At 46.2% G+C, this 22,688-nt stretch overlaps 1 protein-coding gene across 3 annotated transcripts in view; it reads right to left on the reverse strand.

Moving 5' to 3' along the window:
- Positions 1-1,766: 1,766 nt before the first annotated feature.
- Positions 1,767-22,688, reverse strand: part of LOC130685053 (eukaryotic peptide chain release factor GTP-binding subunit ERF3A-like) — a 93,430-nt gene continuing 72,508 nt past the window's right edge. The window contains exons 3-4 of one of the 3 annotated variants that reach the window (XR_008999489.1): positions 11,611-11,688; positions 10,071-10,206 (exon numbers count right to left, since the gene is read on the reverse strand). The gene's annotated coding sequence lies outside the window, so the exon portion shown is untranslated. Of the gene's footprint in view, positions 1,892-10,070; positions 10,207-11,610; positions 11,689-22,688 lie in introns of those variants that run through there. The other 2 variants (XM_057508250.1, XM_057508251.1) reach the window with 2 other exon arrangements.

Here is a 22,688-nt window from a genome sequence, read left to right on the forward strand (position 1 = left end):
GCCGTACAGAGCTCGCTGATTTCCCGAATGGAGGGGTTTTGAGCAAGCTCTGCCCCCCGCAGCCCGCCCCCGTTCCGGAGGCCAGGAGCCGGCGCCCGGCCTTCCTCGGAAGCCCCGCCCGCCCCGCAATCCCCGCCCCGCCGGCTCCCTCGGCCCGCCGGGATCGCATTCCCCCTTCAGTACCCACTCGTTTCCTCGGGTCCCCACGGAGGCCTCATCGCCGGTAAGACACGCTGACCCTCCCCAGACCGAGGAGGACTTGACTTTGGAAGTCTTTTTTCTTAAGTCCTAAGTGGGTTCTGTGCCCTTTTCACCTCTTCAAACACCTTGGTGCGCGTCCACCTGCCTCCCTTTAGCCTTCGGTATGAGATGTGCTGCCAGAACTGTTGTCTTCTTTCAGTTCCTTTTTTTGGGTCATTTTTCTATTCCTCTGATTTTTAATTTTTAACTTATTTTGGTATCATTAGTGTACAGTTACATGAGCAACACGGTGGTCACTAGACTCCCCCCATTATCAAGTACCCCCCTCATTCCCCGTTACAGTCACTGTCCATCAGCGTAGGGAGATGCTATAGAGTCACTACTTGTCTTCTCTGCGTGCTATACTGCCCTCCCCGTGCCCACCCCCCCTACATCATGTATGTTGATCCTAATGCCCCTTATTCCCCTTCTCCCTCCCTTCGCACCCACCCTTCCCAGTCCCTTTCTCTTTGGTATCTGTTAGTCCATTCTTGTCTTCTGTGAGTCTGCTGTTTTGTGCCTTCAGTTTTTTTCTCTATTCTTATGCTCCATAGATGAATGAAATCATTTGATACTTGTCTTTCCCTGCCTGGCATATTTCACTGAGCATAATACCCTCTAGCCACATCCACGTTGTTGCAAATCTTTCTTTCAGTTCTTAAAGATCTGAACTTTAATACAGAATGTTTTTAGTAGAATACTTGGTAAATCACTTAAAATATCCCTGCCTCAGGTAAGAATACCTTCTGTCTGTATAGTATAGTACTCTATTAGGTTTTGTTACTTTTCTATCTTTGTACCAATAAATTGTATCAGCTCACCTCAAAGAGGTGTACCCAGGAAACCTCCTGGATGGATATAACTTGGGTGATATCGATGATTAGATTAAAAAGTCATTTGTTTTCATTTAGTCCCAGTTAAGTTATAACAGCAAATTGAAATCTTCAGTGACAACACTAGATCCTTGATAAGTACATTTATTTGAAAAGGTGAACATTCAGGTTTTTAAAGTGTTTGACTTTGGGTGTACATTTCTGATGACTTAGCATAAGAGATTGAAGGATTCTTGTAAAATTTGTCCCTGCACCTCCATACGCACACTTTTCTTCCACTGTAGTTTGACTTGTTTGTGCAGTTTTTCAATTTCCCCCTCAAAGTTGTTGAATCCATTGTAGGGACAGCTGTTAAGTACCTGCCACTTTCTGCCCTTAGGTGGAATGGGGAAAGCCATAAAAATGCTATATTTTGTATTGCTTAGAGGATTAAGCTCTCTGGAAAATAACTAAACCCACATGATTCTTAAGGAATTTAAACTTTCTGTCATTCTTCTAAGCTGGTTTGATTCCATAATGTGTCTCCCATTCTCCGCAGGGTCTGTGGGACTTCACCACACCACTTTGGCATAACACATCCAAGACGATACCCAATCCAGCAGGGCCGGTATTCCTGTGTGCTTCCCACGCTGCCCCGGAGTGGCGGTCACAGGAAGCGTGTGCTGTGTCGTGGTAGTTCCAGAGTGGTGTGCAGGCCTTCGACAGTGAGGATCGCTCCTCCCGGGAGCAACCTGGCTCGTTTTCCAATGTAAGCATGGAGGAAAAGACTCCCAGTGTATCCACTTTATTCTCCTGCAGTTGTTCATCTGAGAGAATAACTGTAACTCAAAGGAAAGGGAGAAGCTCCTTATGTGAGGGAGAAATCTCAAGTTCCATTTATTGAGCAGTTTTTTATTTTCTGGGTTTTTCCCAAGACTGTAGCTTAACAGCTAAGGGCCATTTGTGTGAGTGTATAAATTACCCTTTTGCTTGTTGGATAGCTTCTGATTTCCAGCGCCTGAAGTTCATGCTATGTAGCATCATGATCAGAATATCTTAAAGCTAGAATCCTGTTTTCTGTTACAGAGCAGCGCAGATCCCTAAGGCCCGAGACCCGTGGTCAAAGGAGGCTGTTCTGCTTGCCCTCCAATGTTGGAAAAGGAAGAAAAGGACAGTGGAGGAGGAGGAAGACCAAACATCTGCTGCTGGTCAGGAGGACAAAAGAAGGTAACATGCCCTGCAGAGTACTCAACGTGCCTCCCACACGGCCTCCTGGGGTTTGTTGAAAGAGAGATCACTTCCCAAAAGAATCAGAGGCCACCTCCTGTGTGTGAACAGCAGGTCCCCTTCTTTGGCTTTCATGGAAGAGCTTGGTAACAAGAGCTTTAATGCTATGCCTTTCATTAGGCACAGGTTACATACATTTTGTAATATACCTTTTCCATAAGTACTAGAGAAAAGCCAACAGTTACTTACCACATCAGCTTCATACTTTTGACATAAATGTGTTAAATTTTATTTTGAGAGAATGCTGAAAGTCTTCCCCTTGTGGTGGTCAGTTATTTGGGTGACCATCAGCTTAGGTGTCATGTTTGTGCTGAAGGAAATACTTAGCAAAGAACAGTGAAGACTGGAGTATGGTAGCTTTATGAGTAATGAGAATAAAACCAGTTTCATTATTTGGTTTTTGAAAATGTAACGAAAATAGAGGAAGCAGTCTGTTTCCTCGATGGAAAGAGAGGAAGTTGAAGGGTCTGAGTAAGATGCAGAACTGCTTGTGGCTTTCCAAGGAGTCAGTTAAGAATTTTCTTGTAACTCAACAAATTCCAAGACCCACCATGTGCCAGAGCCTACTCCAGGCACTGTGGATAGAGCAGTGAGCAAGCAAAGGTCTCCTGGGACTTGGGTAATCAACGAAACAGGGTAATTATAGATTGTAAGTATATAAAGATTTTTAAAAAGCAGTGCTATAAAAGGGTCATGAGAAAGGGCGAGCTCTGTATATAAGGTGGTCAAGGAAACATGCTCTGAGGAGACAGTGGGCCTACATTTGAGAAATAGAACCATTGTCCTCATCAGTTACACCAGGTCAGCCATAACCTGCAGGTTCACAGCTGGCCATCTTTGATACTGTAGATGGCAACATTAGGTAAGGAAATACTAATAAATGCAAGTGTGTTCATTGGAAGATTGATTGGCAGTAACGTTGGAAGATCAGGTAATGAATACTAGGGATATGCTTTACAAGGGAGCAGTCTGAGCTCATGTCAGCCAACTAAGCAGGAGTGGCAGAGGGAGATGGTGTGTTGGAGGTCAGAGAGAAAATAACTATTCTTATGGTCAAAACAGGTTTCTCATGTTCTCCAGGTTGGTAATTTGTCTAGACCCCAGTGAGCCTATAACTGAAGGCTCTGTGTTGTCTTTCCCATAATTGGAATAAGCAGTGATTATGTGCACCATGCGCAGGCCCTTATCTGTGACCTGTGAAGTTCTTCTCTTACAGACTGAACTAAGTGAGAGCACTGGGGTATGTGTGTAGGTGGGTGGCTAAAGTGTTTTTTTGTCTTTAGTTTACAGATGGTAGGATATTAAATTTGTGATTGCAGCGCTTTGGTGAGAAGTTAGCAAATAATCAGTACACCTGAATAGTTCAAAAGGTCTTGATGCATTTTTATACTTTTCTTATTAGATTAGGACAGTCCTAGAATAAATTGACCTTCCTGAATCTTTGAGATCTGAGGCAACCTTTTCTTGTCTAGCATGAACCTATGTTCTGTAGAAAGAGTATAAGATCCCAGGAATATGAGAGTATGCTTAAAGGAGAGGTCGTATCATCTAACTGAGGGTTTGTGATTTGTCACAGGTGCCATGACAGCAGTGGGAGTGGCCATTCAGCTTTTAAGCCGGAGGTGGCCAACGGAGTCCCTGCTGCTTTTGTGCCTGAGTAAGTTTAGAATCCATCTGGGTGAGGCTTCCTGTTTGGGAAAGGATCATTATCAGACTTATTGACCTGTAAGTTTTCCTCTTTGAAGTCAGAGAGGAACATTTTGAGTAACTTGCCACAATAACTATTTTGTCTAATTCCTTTTACTATTTTTCTTTAATATGCATAAAATATGCTAAGGCTAAGAGGGTTTGTAGATACACTGAATAACCAAGTATGTAACAAAAAGATCACAAGGTTTGTGCAATGGATAGAATGCAGCAGTATGAAATTTAAGAAAAATGTGAGATTTCTGCCTTTTAGCTTAATTATATTTGAGGAAGAATTGGCTGGGAGGGAAAGAGGCTGGAAATGTGTGTGAAAAGGCTTGGGGTAAGTTACATTTTTAAACTGAGTCAGCACGATGATATGGCTGCCAAAAAAGCTTAACATGCTCCTACTCTGGGCTGATAGCAGAACAAAGACTAGGAGGAGGCCGGTCGGTGGTGGTCCTGAATCCCTTAGTCCCGCTGTCCACGGAGTGCTGCTGGTTGGCTGTCCTGCCCTGCAAGAGGACGCAGACACAAACTGAAATTCACTGCGAGAGAGTGAAGCAACTCAAGATGTCATGGGGTGGTGGTGGGTGAGGGGGTTCTAAAGGTACATAAGCACTAGCCCAGAGGAGAAAATCCTCAGGGGTGTAAAGAAATGAGGGAGTGAAGGATAATGGCCTGCAAAAATCTGAAGGACTATCACATGAAAGGAGGACAATTGGCTTGGCTTGGCTCCAGGTGGGATCCATAGGTGAAGTAAGTGAAAGAGGAAGTATGTTTGCATCTAGTGCAGGGATAAACTGCTCTGTGGCTGACATTCATCAGCCAGGAGACAGTGAGCTGTCTCTGCTGTCACAACAGTTGGATGACTATTTCACAGGAAAGATGTTTAGGAAATTTCTGTTTCAGTTTGAATCTTAGAAAAAGTGGTTGGTTCCTCCTAAACTTTTTAAAACACCTTTATTGAGGTATAATTGACATAAATAAACTGTGCCTCTTTGAAGTGTACCATTTGATCAATTTTGACATGTATCCTTATCAGAATTATTGTCCTATAAATTTTCCTCTTTGAAATCAGAGAGGACATTTTGAGTAACATGCCACAATAACTATTTTGTCTAAATTTCACACCCACGAAACCATCACCACAGTCAAGATAATGAACATCACCACCACTGCCAGAAGTTTCCCCATGCCCCTTGGTGAAGCCTTAAAATCTCCCTCTCATCCTGTCCCTGTTGCCAGGCATCCATTGGTCCCCATTCTGTCACTATAGATTTGTGTGCGTTTCCAAGACTATATATAAGTAGAATCATACTTTTAATTTTTTAAATACTGAGCTTTCCCTTTCTGACTTTGTGAGACATGTTTAGCTGAATTAACAATAAAATTAACAACATTATCCTTTTCCATTGCGTTAGAACAGTTTTGTGACTGTGGATGAAGCCTTAAAACAATGTTGGTGCCTTTCAGTAGCACATCTGTGTTTTCCCCTTTTATTTCCCTGTTAGGCCTGGGCCTCTGCAGAGAGGCCTCAGTTCCCAGAGCTCAGATGGCGAGCTGCGTAAGAGAACCTGCACCTCTGCTGTGAGCTGCTCGAAGGGCACGTGCACATGTGGCATCCGTATGTCCAGCCGCAATGCCATTACCAGTTCCTACACTTCTACTGGAGGCATCTCTCAGGTACACGCACCTGGTGATGTGGCAGAAGTGGGTTCTTTGCATTTATTAGTTGATTATGCAGTGTTTACTAGCCACCTTCTGTCAGATGCTGAGATCACCTCTAAGCTAACAGCAGTTACCAACCCTTGAATGATCGCTATGGACCAGGGGAACAAACTAGAAAGCCCAGAATGCCTATGTGGAAACCTGACACAAGACAGAGCCATTATTATAGATAAATAGACAAAGGATGAATAATTCAAAAAATGGTACTAATTTGATTAAAAAGGTAGATTGAGTCTGAATTGCATTGGGTCGTAAATTCATCCTCTAGGCACTGGGAATTTAATGAAAGTTTTAAAAATAAGTGGTTATAATTATTTTTAGAAAGGATGTAGTGTAGACTGGAGAACAGATCAAGTTTTGCTACCAGAATGACTTGGGTTCAAATCTTGGCTTTGGCACTTAGTAGCTATAGACTCGTGGGCAGGTAAATGACTTAAACTCTCTTTTTCTCATCTCTAAAGGATTGTTATAAAGATTGAAGGTAATGTTTGAAAAGCACCCATTACAGTGCTTGTCAGTAAGCAGGCACCCAATATATAGGAGCTGGAAAAAAACTAAGACATGCGTGAAGGAGGTTTTTGAGAGGAGAAAGAATTTGACATAAGTTTTCATCCATACAGAAGGCTCTTAGAGTAATATAAATGACACATTAATGATAAATGACAAATACAGGAGATGAAGGCCCCGGCCAAGCAGTTATGACAATGCAGAGCATAATAGTACGAAGCTTTACCTGGATCTATTCTGCACTAGGCCCTCTGCTGAGCATTGTACACACATTTCCTCAATCAGTGATCACAACAAACCTGACATACATAGTCATTGCCCCTTCTTACAATTTTATATCAAATGTCATACATACACAAAAGGAAGGAAAAATATCATAATGAACCTCCATGTGGCTCCAGCAGTTAACAGTGTTTTGTCAGTCCTGATCCATCAACACCCCCACCCCAAATTGGTTTTCCTCTTGTGTTTTAAAGTACAAACACGTTGTTTCACCTGTAGGTACTTCAGTGTATTTTCAAAACTTTTTGAATATTAATAACCACAATGCCTCTATTCCTCTTAATAATAAAGACTTAACGTTAGTTATCATCGCTCCAATTTGCCCTTCTTACCCTCCCTGTCTTATTACAGTTACTTTGAATCAGGGACCAAAAATCAACTCATTGTGTTTGGTTCACATGTCTCTTAGACTCTTTTTTTTTGAGCATTAAAGGTATTTAATTCATATATGTAACAAAAAATCTGAAGGTAAGGTTGTACACTTATGGAAATAATGATTTTGACCTACTTCATAGGATAGTTGTGAGGCAGTACATGTAAAGTGTTCATGCGTCTACACTGTCCATAGTAAGCATTCAAGAAGTGCCACCAAAATAAGTACTGAAATTTACATTTCAGGGGACTTAATTCACACTCAGCGCTTCAGACCTAGCATTATACAAGGTTGTATCTGATGGCCTAACAAGCAGACAGGGTAAAAATAATCAACTTTTTAACAGGCCTGGGCGGAGCGAAGATGCTCGAGGCACTGCGCCAGGGGCGGGGCTCCAGGGGTTGGGCGCCAGGACGCCGGGGGTGGTCGGGGCGAGGGACGCGCCCTACACCGCCCGTGGGTCCACCGGGGGCGGAGCCCGCGTTCCCACGGCCCGCCACGCTGCTCAGGCCGGCTGGGTGGCCCGGCAAACTCCCCGCGGTGGCAGAACCCCTCCGCGGTCCTGGGGCGCGCCACACACAGCCCCGGGGTGCGCGGGCCCCGCCAGGATGCCGGCTCTCCCGGCTGCCGGGCCCCGGCTCCCACGCCTCGGCCCGTCGGAGGAGCCGCAGGCGGCAGGTCACTGGCCTCACAGCGCGGCCTCCCCGGGCGCTCCTGGCCCGCGCGGCCGGCTCCCCCTGGCGGCCTCCAGCTGTCAGGCTTCCCCCGCGGGCTGTCGCGGCTGCTGCCGCCGCCGCCGCAGGCGCGGAGCACCCGGGCTGGGGCGGCGGCTGCGCGCGCCCTCCCCCGCAGCGGGGACGTCAGGCCTCTCTTAGACTCAATCAACGGTACTACTACTACGCTTTTTCTTAACTTTTGAAAAGTCTGTGTCATTATGTTCTATAGAATTTACTACATTCTGGATTTTGTTTTCGTCATGGTGCCATTTTGACAATTACTCTCTCCCTATTTTCCCTGTAAATGGGCAGTTGACTCCTGAGGCTTGATGAGTTTCGAGTTTAGTGATTCGGGCAGAGGTGCTGCTGTGCACTTCTGATCGCATCACATCGGGAGCACGTGCCGTGTGGTTGCCTCCCACTGGGCTCAGGGGTCAGTCTGATCCTTCACTTTATTGTTCCTATGAGCTTTTCACCTGCTGATTTTAGCAGCCATTTTTTGCCTTTGTCTATGTCCATTGTGGCAAAATGGTGATGTTCTAATTCTGTCCTTCCTTCTGCATTTGTTAACTGAAGTTCTGTGTAATTCTAGATAGAAGAACAAACCCTATCTATAGGAGTGGCAGGATAATAAGCAGGCACTGATTCAGTAGTTAACACCAAAGGTGACCAATATGATTCTTGCTGTGTTATCTTTATGAACTGATGATATTTTATAAACATTTCATGATCCTCAGTATAGTGTAGCTGCTCTTTCTGATGCAACTTTTCCAACTTTGGCCAATGACAACAACCCTTTCAAATACTGGCAATTGACTCACTTTTCAGAAGCCCCACTTCAGAAAGAAATGTGTTTTTAGTCACTTGAAAAGGAGACTTTATATACAGTGATGGATTAGAGCCACAGAATTATGTTGAAGGTCAGATTCTATGTTCTTCCCAAGGTCAGTCACATAACTTGTGTTTGGCTTTTAGCTCTGGAAGAGGCGTCCCAGTGCCTCATCCTTCTCCAGTCCAGCCTCCTCCCGCTCACAGACACCAGGGAGTCCAGAAAAGAAAATGAGGTAATCGGTGATTTCCTGTGTGGATTAATGAGAGGGTGGGAAAGGAGGGAAATTTACTTGGCTCTTAGGCTTTCTGAGACTCCGATTTGGAGAATCAAAATGGTTCACATCTAAAGGGCAGAGATGGTGCTGCCCTGAATCGCTCTCGTCTCTTGCAGTCGTCACATAGTGTGACCACACCGGCCTCTGCTTCCCCTCATGCTGCAGCGTGAGGGGCTGGGGCGTAAGGGGAAGGGCTTGCACGGGACAGAGTGAACAGAGTGACTGATGGGGGTGGGCAGCAGGCTTCACATTCTAGACCCCTAGGTGCCTGACTAGAATGCCGCTTTCTTAGAGATAGAGGTGTGACTAGGACTCTCAGAAACTTGGCAGGTTGTATGTAAGGTTCTGAAGATTGTTTTCTGCTTGTTTTAAGACAAAGGTGTCTCTACGGCTTCTGTGAACTGCCTCCCTTCATTTCTTTAGGAATTTTCTTTGCTTCTTTTTGTTGTCTTGACACACTGAGATCTTAGTCATGGTTGTTCTAGACTTTGGTCAGTTGGTAGTTAGGAGGGTGTAAGAAGTTATCCAGTGCTTTTCTAAACTTAATTGTGCCTCTTCCTCCTACAGAGAAGAGGACGGTCCTCAGGGATCTGGCTCTTCTGCTCCGCCGGTAAACAAGGAGTCCCAGGGTGAACAGGGTAAGTTGATGAACGCGTGGCATGTGTTGGCGGTAGTGTATGGAGGGCACATGGACCACAACCCACTGGAAACACGTACTGAGCCTTGATTTGTGTGGGGCTTGGTAGTTACAGAGAGAGATGTTCCTGTCCTTCGGGGTTTATGGTCTGGTCAGGGAGAAAGGTGGCCCAGACTCGTAGAGCATAACCCAGGCCACCCGGGGGGTTTGTTGTAAGGTAAGCCTAGGTGGAGGAATCTGAGCAGACCAGGCAATTTCTGTCCAGTAAGCAACCATGTGCACGCATTTGGAGCAATGACCACTTCACGTCGTCTTGACTGTTAGAAATAATCTTGCCAACACCATCCAAGTGCCCAAACCATAGAAGATAGAATCTCAGAGATACCTAGTGACAGTTCAGTATTAAAAACTAGGCTGGATAGACAAACCTCTCCATTTCTGGAAGAGAGCAGGAAGAAAGGAAGTCTGATACTTTATTTGCAGATACAACCACACGTAGGGAGCAGAACTCCTGGGATTCTCCACCTACACCCAGCAGCTCCCAGCCACACAGACGCAAGGTTCCCCTGGTGCCCTCCAGGCGAGGGATCCTGCTGATCTTGGTATGATCTGTCCACCCACCCCTGCCCGCCCCAGTCTGACTCCCCTGCGTCTCAGGAATGGAAGGGTCAGTACAAGTTTCTTTCACTTCCTTCTGACTGGCTTGGCTTCTCCTTTTTCTCTTGGTAGCCTCCAGCTCCCTGGATCAGCGGCTCGATCACGGTCGAAGAGTATTACCAGGAGAAGCAAGCTCAGTCACAGTGGCTGAAGAGGATCTTCGAGGATAAGACTGGTAAGGAATATGGGTTAATTTCACACTCCAGAGACAGTTCCCAGAGTCATATTTGTTGACTGCTGAATCCCTGGCCCAGCAAGGCTTCTAGAGCACCAAATACCATCACGTTTGAGATACCATAGTTGACATTTTCTGTTCTTCTTCCTAGAATCTGCTGCAGTGGCAATGTTGGGTGGGAGGCATTGTGTATTTTCTTCTGTTCTTGTCCCCGCCATGACAAAGAACTGAAGGGCAGAGACACAGTAGTGAAACAGAGTAAAAGTTTTATTTAAAGTTACTTAGCCAGAAAGAAGTGCAGGTGACCTCAGAGAGGGAGGAGTGCCCTGAAAGGTTGGAGAGCAAGACTTTAAGATTAAAAGGTCACACACTTAGAAAGTGTGGGTGACTTCAGAGAGAGGAGTGCCCTGAAAGGTTGGGAAGAGTTGAAGTTATGCACTTAGGAAGTGCAGGTGACCTCAGAGAGAGGAGTGCAGCACCCTGAAAGGTTGAAAAGAGGGAGTTTAAAGTTAAAAGGTTATGCACTTAGAAAGTGCAGGTGACCTCACATAGGAGCACACTGAAAGGTTGGGGGTTCCCCCTTTTAAGGATTTTTCAGGAATGTGACAGAGGGCTCGGGTGTGGGCTTGTTAAGTGGTCTCAAGTATCTTTGATGAGACATTAAGTTACTCATCAGTCCTCTAGGTAATTCTGCAAAATTAGCTTATCAAGACTGTCTGCCTTTCCTCCAAGGTGGGCAGAGTTATTTGTTTGCTAAGGAGTATGTTAAGAATCTTTCTTCTGAAACTTCCTAGTTTTTTTTAAAATACAATTTTGGCTTTAAGTTGGGATCTCCCCGTCTTTTCTTTGCTGTTTATAGGTGGGCCTTTTAGCAGGCTAGAGTTAATCATACAAGGATCTAATGGACACAATGAAGACACGGGCTGTGCTCAGATACTTTTATCTGGGAAATATTCGAACCTTCAAGGCCAAGTTTCTCTTGACCTTTTGAGCTTTAACTGATTAACTCACTAACTCTGAATCTTTTCCGGATTTCTAAGTTTAACTGGTTAACTGAGTCCTTTCTAGGGGGCTTTGCTGACCCTGTACTCTTTCCACCCCACTCATATGTATTTCTCTGCCTAACAGCCACGCCCATGGCCCTTTCGCCCCTGCAGACACCTGGCCTTCTGGGCCCTCTTGGGCTCTTTACAGCCAGGGTCCCTCCCCGGCCCTCCTCAGACTCCAGGTACACAGCCCCTTTCTCGGGGCTGACCCCTGCCTCTCCCGCAATACCAGCCAGTGATGCCACCAACTCACCTCCAGCCTCTCAGGCTGAGACATCTGCCAAACCCCAGGCCCCGCCTGCCGCAGCCCCCACCCTGAAGCCCAGTGTTCTCTTTGGAACGCTGAGCAGACCACCTGCTAACCCTTCTGCCTCGGCAGCTCCTGCTGTGTCTTCAGCACGTCCCACGTTCAAGCCCATCTTTGTGGCTCCACCTAAAAGTGGGAAGGAGGGTCCTGTGCCATCCAGCCATTCCCAAGTCACAACGGAGGCATCTTCCAGCTCTGCCCACACCCCGACTACCAGCAGCCTCCCCTCACTTTCAGTCCTGTTTTTAGCAGCACAGGGCTACCTACATCTTTGCCCTTGTCAACTCCTTCCTCCTTCAGTCAGACAACTACTTCAGGCACTAGCATGAATACCCCTCTGTACCCTGGCCCTTTCAGTGTCAGCATCCCCTCAGCAGCGGCTTGGGGGACCACCACCGGCACAGCCGCAGACTCTGCCCAGAAGCCTGTCTTTGGCTTTGGTGTGAGCAGTGTGACCAGCACTGCGAGCAGCATGACCAGCCCCACTGCTTCCACTGCCCAGCCTGTCTTCTTTGGGTCCCCCCTTGCCTCTGCTGCCAGCTCTGCCCAGCCATGGGCTCCATACTCCAGTTTGGCAGGCTCAGGCCATGCCTGATCCAACAACAGCCGTCACCTTCAGCCAGTCCCTGCCCGGCGCCATCCAGACAGCTGCTGGCAGCAGCACCGCCGGTTTCGGTGGCTTCAGTGGCACCCTCACGACCTCTGCCCCCATCGCCCCGAGCCAGCCTGCACTGACATTAAGCAGCACTGCCACCCCAGCCTTCAACACTCCCTTTGGTTCCGGCACCAGGCCCCCCGTCCCGTCCTATCCCGGAGTCACCCCACAGCACACGTTCGGAGCCACTGTCAGACAGCAGATGTGGACTGCCAGCCAGCACTGGCCCCCAGCTTCGGCAGCTCCTTTCCTTTTGGAAGCTCAGCAGCCCTGGCCCCACCCCAGCCAGCCTTTGGCACCACCGTGTGGTCAGGTTTTCGTGGATTGAAACCCGCAGCCTCTCTTTTTGGCACCATCTCCAGCACCCAGTCAGCCTTTGGCAGCACCACAGCTGTTTCCTCCAATTTTTTTATTTTGTGGTATCATTAATCTGCAATTATTTGAGGAACATTATGTTTACTAGACTCCCCTCGTCACCAAGTCCCCCCCACATACCCCAGTAGTCACTGTTCATCAGCCTAGTAAGATGCTGCAAAATCACTACTTGTCTACTACGTGTTGCACAGCCCTCCCCGTGCCCCCCCAAATTATACATGTTAATCATAAGGCCCCCTTTCTTCTTCCACCCCTTCTCCCTCCCTTTCCACCTATCCTCCCCAGTCCCTTTCTATTTGGTAATTGTGAGTCCTTTCTTGGGTTCTGTGATTCTGCTGCTGTTTTATTCCTTCTGTTTTTCCTTTGTTCTTATACTCCAGAGATGAGTGAAATCATCTGGTACTTGTCTTTTTCCATCTGGCTTATTTCACTGACCATAATACCCTCTAGCTCCATCCATGTTGACAAAAATGGTAGGATTTGTTTTCTTCTTATGGCTGAGTAGTATTCCATTGTGCATATGTACCACATCTTCTTTATCCATTCATCTACTGATGGACACTTAGGTTCCTTCCATTTCTTGGCTATTGAAAATAGTGCTGCGATAAATATAGGGGTGCTTCTGTCTTTTAAAAATTGGGCTGCTGTATTCTTAGGGTAAATTCCTAGAGGTGGTATTCCTGGGTCAAATGGTATTTCTATTTTGAATATTTGAGGAACCTCCATACTGCTTTCCACAGTGATTGAACTAAATTACATTCCCACCAATAGGGGAGGAGGGTTCCCCTTTCTCCTCATCCTCGCCAGCATTTGTTGTTGTTTGTCTTTTGGATGGTGGCGATCCTTACTGGTGTGAGGTGATATCTCATTGCGGTTTTAATTTGCATTTCTCTGATGACTAGTGATGTGGAGCATCTTTTCATGTGCCTGTTGGCCATCTGGATTTCTTCTTTGGAGAACTGTCTGTTCAGCTCCTCTGCCCATTTTTAAATTGGATTATTTGCTCTTTGTTTGTTGAGGTGTGTGAGCTCTTTATACATTGTTGATGTCAACCCTTTATTAGATCTGTCATTTATGAATATATTCTCCCAAACTGTAGGATGCCTTTTTGTTCTATTGATGGTGTCCTTCCCTGTACAGAAGCTTTTCAGCTTGATATAGTCCTATATGTTCATTTTTGCTTTTGTTTCCCTTGCCGGGGGAGATATGTTCATGAAGAAGTCACTCATGTTTATGTCCAAGAGACGTTTGCTTATGTTTTTTCTAAGAGTTTTATGTTTTCATGGCTTACATTCAGGTCTTAGATCCATTTCAAATATACTTTTGTGTGTAGGGTTAGACAGTGATCCTCATTTCCTTCTCTTTTGCAGCCACCACCTCGGACGTTGAAGCTGTGACCCAGACCACCAGCAGTGGTGGCAGCACCACCTCATCCCATGTCACATCCGGGGTGTCAGCAGGCCCCGCTGGCAGCGGGGTCTTTGGGATGAGCGTGTCAGCCCCCCACAGCAGCTCCACCACTGGGGTATTCAACTTTGTGCCAGGATGGAGTGGGAGAACTGGTGACACAGCCCCTTTCTGGGGATGCCTGTGTCAGAACTCCCTGGGTGCAGCTGGCCAGAGCACACTGTTTGCCATCTACGTGGCCAGCACACCTCAGAACACATCTGTGCTTGCAGGTGAGATTTGGAATGGGCTCGGTCTGCAGAGCCAGGTGCTGTTTTAAGTACCAACATAGTCTACACTCTTGGAGCTCTACGCTGTAGTGAAGGCACAGATGTTAACTGTAAACAGCATCAGGTAGCAGTGTGACTCATGACCGGAGGAGCTTGTAGGTAGGCAGTGGGAGCCTTTCTGAGACAATGGCAAACTGAGGCCATGGCCGCAGTTCCAGAGTTGGGAGCAGGGACAGCGGCTGGGGGTGAGGGCATTCCAGGCACAGGAGCAAAGGCCCGAAGTCAGAGACGAGCTTATGTTTTAATAATCAGAGAAGAGCCAGGTGTGGCTAGAGGTTTAAAAAGGAAAGTGGGATAAAATGACATTAAGAGACGGGCAGTAAGGAAGATCACTCACGGCCTTTTAAAATGTTTTATTTTTTGGTATTAATCTACAATTACAAGAAGAACATTATGTTTACTAGGCTTCCCCCTTCAACAAGTCCCCCCCATGAACCCTATTATAGTCACTGTCCATCAGTGTAGTAAGATGCTGTAGAATTACCACGTGTCTTCTCTGTGTTGCGCAGCCCTCCCTTTGCCCCCCGCCCACATTATTTATGCAATTTGTAATGCCCCCTTTCTTTTTCCCGCCTTTATCCCTCCCTTCTCACCCATTATGCTCAGCCCTTTCCCTTTAGTCCATTTCAATAGGTAGTCCATTCTTGGGTTCTGTGATTCTGCTGCTGTTTTGTTCCTTCAGTTTTTCTTTGCTCTTATGCTCCACATATGAGTGAAATCATTTGGTACTTGCCTTTCTCCACCTGGCTTATTTCACTGAGCATAATACCCTCCAGCTTCATCGCTGTTGTTGCAAATGGTAGGATTTGTTTTCTTCTTTAGGCTGAATAATATTCCATTGTGTATATGTACCACATCTTCTCTATCCATTCATCTACTGACGGACATTTAGGTTGCTTCCATTTCTTGGCTATTGTAAATAGTGCTGAGATAAACATAGGGGTGCATCTGTCTTTTACAAATTGGGCTGCTGCATTCCTTAGTGTAAATTCCTACAAGTGGGATTCCTCGGTCAAATGGGATTTCTATTTTGACCTTTTTAAGGAAGCTCCATACTGCTTTCCACAATGGTTGAACTAATTTACATTCCCAAGAGCAGTGTAGGAGGGTTCCCCTTTCTCCACAACCTGGCCAACATTGGTTGTTGTTTGTCTTTTGGATGGTGGCGATCCTTACTGGTGTGAAGGGATATCTCATTGTGGTTTTAATTTGTATTTCTCTGATGACTAGCAATGTGGAGAAATTTCTTCTTTGGAGAACTGTTCAACTATTCTGCCCATTTTTTAAAATTTATTAACAATTTCTATTTTATTTAACAAAATGAAGAACTGTATGTTCCTTTTACGTATTTTTAAAATTTTGTTATCATGAATTTACAATTACATGAGGAACATTATGTTCACTAGGCTCACCCTTTCACCAAGTCCATGCCACACACCCCATTATACTCCCTATCCATCAGCATAGTAACATGTTCTAGAATCACTACTTGTCTTCTCTGTGTTGCACAGACGTCCCCATGGCCAACCCTAAATTATAAGTGCTATTCTTTTAAAAGACCCTTACCCCTAGCTTCCCTCCCATCTTCCCCAGTCCCTTTCCCTTTGGTAACTATTAGTCCATTCTTGGGTTCTGTGATTCCAGTGCTGTTTTGTTACCTCACTTTTTCTTTGTTCTTATACTCCACATATGAGTAAAATCATTTCGTGTTTTTCTTCCTCTGCCTGGCATATTTCACTGAGCAATATACCCTCTAGCTCCAAGCATGTTCTTGTAAATGGTAGGATTTGTTTACTTCTTATGGGAGAATAATATTCCATTGTGTATATGTACCACATCTTCTTTATCCATTCATCTACTTATAGACACTTCGGTTGCCTCTGTTTCTTAGCTGTTGTAAATAATGCCGTAGTAAATATAGGGGGGCATCTGTCTTTTTCAAACTAGGCTGCTCCCATTTCTTTATTTCTCCTTTTCTATCCTATCCCCGGACAGATATGTTCACGAAGAAGTCGCTCATGTTTATGTCCAAGATATTTTCGCCTGTCCTTCTCTAAGAGTTTTATGTTTTCATGGCTTCCATTCAGGGGTTCGATCAATTTTGAATTTACTTTTGTGTATGGGGTTAGACAATGATCCATGTTTCCTCCTTTTCTGCAGCCATCACCTCCGGCTCTGGAGCAGTGACCCAGACCACCAGCTGTGGGGCCAGTACATCAGGGTTTGGCAGCACCATCTCTGCGCCCTTCACATCCAGGGTGTCAGCAGGCCCCACTGGCAGTGGGGGCTTTGGGACAAGCGTGGCTGCCCCCCACAGCAGCTCCACCACTGGGGCATTTGGCTCTGCGTCAGGACGGAGTGGGAGAACTGGTCTCAAGAACCCTTTCTGGGGATCCTTGAATCCAGACTCCCTGGGTGCAGCTGGCCAGAGCACACCATCTGCTTTCCATGTGGCCAGCACGCAGCAGAACACGCCCGGGTTTTCAGGTGAGATTTGGAATGGGCTCGGTCTGCCGTGCCAGGCGCTGTCTTAAGTGCTGACACAGTCTCCGCTTTCGGAGCTGTATGCTGTGGTGAAGATTTAGATGTTATCACAGAAGTTATCTGTAAACAGCGTCAGGTAGCAGTGAAACCCATAACCGGAGGAGCTATTTAGGTAGTCAGCGGCAGCCTTTCTGAGACAATAGCAAACTGAGGCCATGGCCACAGTTCCAGGTTTGGGAGCAGGGACAGCGGCTGGGGGTGAGGATGTTGCAGGCACAGGAGCAGAGGCCCGAAGGCAGAGGTGAGCTTATGTTTTCATGAGCACAGAAGAGCCAGGTGTGGCTAGAGGTTATAAAGGAAAGTGGAACAAAATGACATTAAGAGACAGGCAGAAAGGAAGATCATTCACGGCCTTTTAAAATGTTCTATTCTTTTTGGTATCTATCTACAATTACCTTAAGAACCTTATGTTTATTAGGCTCCCCTCTACACCAAGTACCCCCCCACAAACCCCATCAGAGTCACTGTCCATCAGCGTAGTAGCATGCTGTAGAATCACTACTTGTCTTCTCTGTGTAGCCTAGCCCTCCCCGTGCCCCACCACATTATACATGCTAATCATAACGCCCCCTTTCTTTTTCCCTGCCCTTATCCCTCCCTTCCCACCCATCCTCCTCATTCCCTCTCTCTTTGGTAACTGTTAGTCCACTCTTGGGATCTGTGATTGTGCTGCTGTTTTGTTCCTTCAGCTTTTCCTTTGCTCTTATACTGCAGAGATGAGTGAAATCATTTGGTACTTGTCTTTCTCCGCCTGGCTTATTTCACTGAGCACAATACCCTCTAGCTCCAAGCATGTGCTTGCAGACGGTAGGATTTGTTTTCTTCTTATGGCTGAATTATATTCCATTGTGCATACATTCATCTACTGATGGACACGTAGGTTGTTTCCATTTCTTGGCTGTTGTAAATAGTGCTGCGATAATCATAGGGGTACATCTGTCTTTTTTCAAAACGGGCTGCTGTATTCGTAGGGTAAATTCCTGGGAGCGGTATTGCTGGGTGAAATGGTATTTCTACTTTGAGCTCTTCGAGGAACCTCCATATTGCTTTGCACGGAGGTTGAACGAATTTACATTGCCACCAACAGTGTAGGAGGGTTCCCCTCTCTCCACATGCTTGCCAACGTTTGTTGTGGTTTTTCTTTTGGATGGTGGCGATCCTTACTGGTGTGAGGTGATATCTGATTGTGCTTTTAATTAGCATTTCTCTGATGACAGGCCATGTGGTGCATCTTTTCATGTGTCTATTGGGCACCTGAATTTCTTCTTTGGACAACTGCCTGTTCAGCTCCCCTGCCCACATTTTTATTGGAATACTTGCTTTTTGTTTGTTGAGGTGTGTTAGCTCTTTCTATATTTTGGATGTCAACCCTTCATCGGATCTGTCATTTATGAATATATTCTCCCATACTGGAGGATGCCCTTTTGTTCTGTTGATGGTGCCCTTTACTGAACGGAAGCTTTTAAGCTTGATATAGTCCCATTTGTTCATTTTTGCTTTTCTTTCCCTGGAGAGATATGTTCACGAAGAAGTCGCTCATGTTTATGTCCAAGATATTTTCGCCTGTCCTTCTCTAAGAGTTTTATGTTTTCATGGCTTCCATTCAGGGGTTCGATCAATTTTGAATTTACTTTTGTGTATGGGGTTAGACAATGATCCATGTTTCCTCCTTTTCTGCAGCCATCACCTCCGGCTCTGGAGCAGTGACCCAGACCACCAGCTGTGGGGCCAGTACATCAGGGTTTGGCAGCACCATCTCTGCGCCCTTCACATCCAGGGTGTCAGCAGGCCCCACTGGCAGTGGGGGCTTTGGGACAAGCGTGGCTGCCCCCCACAGCAGCTCCACCACTGGGGCATTTGGCTCTGCGTCAGGACGGAGTGGGAGAACTGGTCTCAAGAACCCTTTCTGGGGATCCTTGAATCCAGACTCCCTGGGTGCAGCTGGCCAGAGCACACCATCTGCTTTCCATGTGGCCAGCACGCAGCAGAACACGCCCGGGTTTTCAGGTGAGATTTGGAATGGGCTCGGTCTGCCGTGCCAGGCGCTGTCTTAAGTGCTGACACAGTCTCCGCTTTCGGAGCTGTATGCTGTGGTGAAGATTTAGATGTTATCACAGAAGTTATCTGTAAACAGCGTCAGGTAGCAGTGAAACCCATAACCGGAGGAGCTATTTAGGTAGTCAGCGGCAGCCTTTCTGAGACAATAGCAAACTGAGGCCATGGCCACAGTTCCAGGTTTGGGAGCAGGGACAGCGGCTGGGGGTGAGGACGTTGCAGGCACAGGAGCAGAGGCCCGAAGGCAGAGGTGAGCTTATGTTTTCATGAGCACAGAAGAGCCAGGTGTGGCTAGAGGTTATAAAGGAAAGTGGAACAAAATGACATTAAGAGACAGGCAGAAAGGAAGATCATTCACGGCCTTTTAAAATGTTCTATTCTTTTTGGTATCTATCTACAATTACCTTAAGAACCTTATGTTTATTTGGCTCCCCTCTACACCAAGTACCCCCCCACAAACCCCATCAGAGTCACTGTCCATCAGCGTAGTAGCATGCTGTAGAATCACTACTTGTCTTCTCTGTGTAGCCTAGCCCTCCCCGTGCCCCACCACATTATACATGCTAATCATAACGCCCCCTTTCTTTTTCCCTGCCCCTATCCCTCCCTTCCCACCCATCCTCCTCAGTCCCTCTCTCTTTGGTAACTGTTAGTCCACTCTTGGGATCTGTGATTGTGCTGCTGTTTTGTTCCTTCAGCTTTTCCTTTGCTCTTATACTGCAGAGATGAGTGAAATCATTTGGTACTTGTCTTTCTCCGCCTGGCTTATTTCACTGAGCACAATACCCTCTAGCTCCAAGCATGTGCTTGCAGACGGTAGGATTTGTTTTCTTCTTATGGCTGAATTATATTCCATTGTGCATACATTCATCTACTGATGGACACGTAGGTTGTTTCCATTTCTTGGCTGTTGTAAATAGTGCTGCGATAATCATAGGGGTACATCTGTCTTTTTTCAAAACGGGCTGCTGTATTCGTAGGGTAAATTCCTGGGAGCGGTATTGCTGGGTGAAATGGTATTTCTACTTTGAGCTCTTCGAGGAACCTCCATATTGCTTTGCACGGCGGTTGAACGAATTTACATTGCCACCAACAGTGTAGGAGGGTTCCCCTCTCTCCACATGCTTGCCAACGTTTGTTGTGGTTTTTCTTTTGGATGGTGGCGATCCTTACTGGTGTGAGGTGATATCTGATTGTGCTTTTAATTAGCATTTCTCTGATGACAGGCCATGTGGTGCATCTTTTCATGTGTCTATTGGGCACCTGAATTTCTTCTTTGGACAACTGCCTGTTCAGCTCCCCTGCCCACATTTTTATTGGAATACTTGCTTTTTGTTTGTTGAGGTGTGTTAGCTCTTTCTATATTTTGGATGTCAACCCTTCATCGGATCTGTCATTTATGAATATATTCTCCCATACTGGAGGATGCCCTTTTGTTCTGTTGATGGTGCCCTTTACTGAACGGAAGCTTTTAAGCTTGATATAGTCCCATTTGTTCATTTTTGCTTTTCTTTCCCTGGAGAGATATGTTCACGAAGAAGTCGCTCATGTTTATGTCCAAGATATTTTCGCCTGTCCTTCTCTAAGAGTTTTATGTTTTCATGGCTTCCATTCAGGGGTTCGATCAATTTTGAATTTACTTTTGTGTATGGGGTTAGACAATGATCCATGTTTCCTCCTTTTCTGCAGCCATCACCTCCGGCTCTGGAGCAGTGACCCAGACCACCAGCTGTGGGGCCAGTACATCAGGGTTTGGCAGCACCATCTCTGCGCCCTTCACATCCAGGGTGTCAGCAGGCCCCACTGGCAGTGGGGGCTTTGGGACAAGCGTGGCTGCCCCCCACAGCAGCTCCACCACTGGGGCATTTGGCTCTGCGTCAGGACGGAGTGGGAGAACTGGTCTCAAGAACCCTTTCTGGGGATCCTTGAATCCAGACTCCCTGGGTGCAGCTGGCCAGAGCACACCATCTGCTTTCCATGTGGCCAGCACGCAGCAGAACACGCCCGGGTTTTCAGGTGAGATTTGGAATGGGCTCGGTCTGCCGTGCCAGGCGCTGTCTTAAGTGCTGACACAGTCTCCGCTTTCGGAGCTGTATGCTGTGGTGAAGATTTAGATGTTATCACAGAAGTTATCTGTAAACAGCGTCAGGTAGCAGTGAAACCCATAACCGGAGGAGCTATTTAGGTAGTCAGCGGCAGCCTTTCTGAGACAATAGCAAACTGAGGCCATGGCCACAGTTCCAGGTTTGGGAGCAGGGACAGCGGCTGGGGGTGAGGACGTTGCAGGCACAGGAGCAGAGGCCCGAAGGCAGAGGTGAGCTTATGTTTTCATGAGCACAGAAGAGCCAGGTGTGGCTAGAGGTTATAAAGGAAAGTGGAACAAAATGACATTAAGAGACAGGCAGAAAGGAAGATCATTCACGGCCTTTTAAAATGTTCTATTCTTTTTGGTATCTATCTACAATTACCTTAAGAACCTTATGTTTATTTGGCTCCCCTCTACACCAAGTACCCCCCCACAAACCCCATCAGAGTCACTGTCCATCAGCGTAGTAGCATGCTGTAGAATCACTACTTGTCTTCTCTGTGTAGCCTAGCCCTCCCCGTGCCCCACCACATTATACATGCTAATCATAACGCCCCCTTTCTTTTTCCCTGCCCTTATCCCTCCCTTCCCACCCATCCTCCTCAGTCCCTCTCTCTTTGGTAACTGTTAGTCCATTCTTGGGTTCTGTGATTGTGCTGCTGTTTTGTTCCTTCAGCTTTTCCTTTGCTCTTATACTCCAGAGATGAGTGAAATCATTTGGTACTTGTCTTTCTCCGCCTCGCTTATTTCACTGAGCATAATACCCTCTAGCTCCAAGCATGTGCTTGCAGACGGTAGGATTTGTTTTCTTCTTATGGCTGAATTATATTCCGTTGTGCATACATTCATCTACTGATGGACACGTAGGTTGTTTCCATTTCTTGGCTGTTGTAAATAGTGCTGCGATAATCATAGGGGTACATCTGTCTTTTTTCAAAACGGGCTGCTGTATTCGTAGGGTAAATTCCTGGGAGCGGTATTGCTGGGTGAAATGGTATTTCTACTTTGAGCTCTTCGAGGAACCTCCATATTGCTTTGCACGGCGGTTGAACGAATTTACATTGCCACCAACAGTGTAGGAGGGTTCCCCTCTCTCCACATGCTTGCCAACGTTTGTTGTGGTTTTTCTTTAGGATGGTGGCGATCCTTACTGGTGTGAGGTGATATCTGATTGTGCTTTTAATTAGCATTTCTCTGATGACAGGCCATGTGGTGCATCTTTTCATGTGTCTATTGGGCACCTGAATTTCTTCTTTGGACAACTGCCTGTTCAGCTCCCCTGCCCACATTTTTATTGGAATACTTGCTTTTTGTTTGTTGAGGTGTGTTAGCTCTTTCTATATTTTGGATGTCAACCCTTCATCGGATCTGTCATTTATGAATATATTCTCCCATACTGGAGGATGCCCTTTTGTTCTGTTGATGGTGCCCTTTACTGAACGGAAGCTTTTAAGCTTGATATAGTCCCATTTGTTCATTTTTGCTTTTCTTTCCCTGGAGAGATATGTTCACGAAGAAGTCGCTCATGTTTATGTCCAAGATATTTTCGCCTGTCCTTCTCTAAGAGTTTTATGTTTTCATGGCTTCCATTCAGGGGTTCGATCAATTTTGAATTTACTTTTGTGTATGGGGTTAGACAATGATCCATGTTTCCTCCTTTTCTGCAGCCATCACC

The sequence above is a fragment of the Manis pentadactyla genome, chromosome 10 (assembly GCF_030020395.1).
Source record: "Manis pentadactyla isolate mManPen7 chromosome 10, mManPen7.hap1, whole genome shotgun sequence".
Classification (NCBI taxonomy): domain Eukaryota; kingdom Metazoa; phylum Chordata; class Mammalia; order Pholidota; family Manidae; genus Manis; species Manis pentadactyla.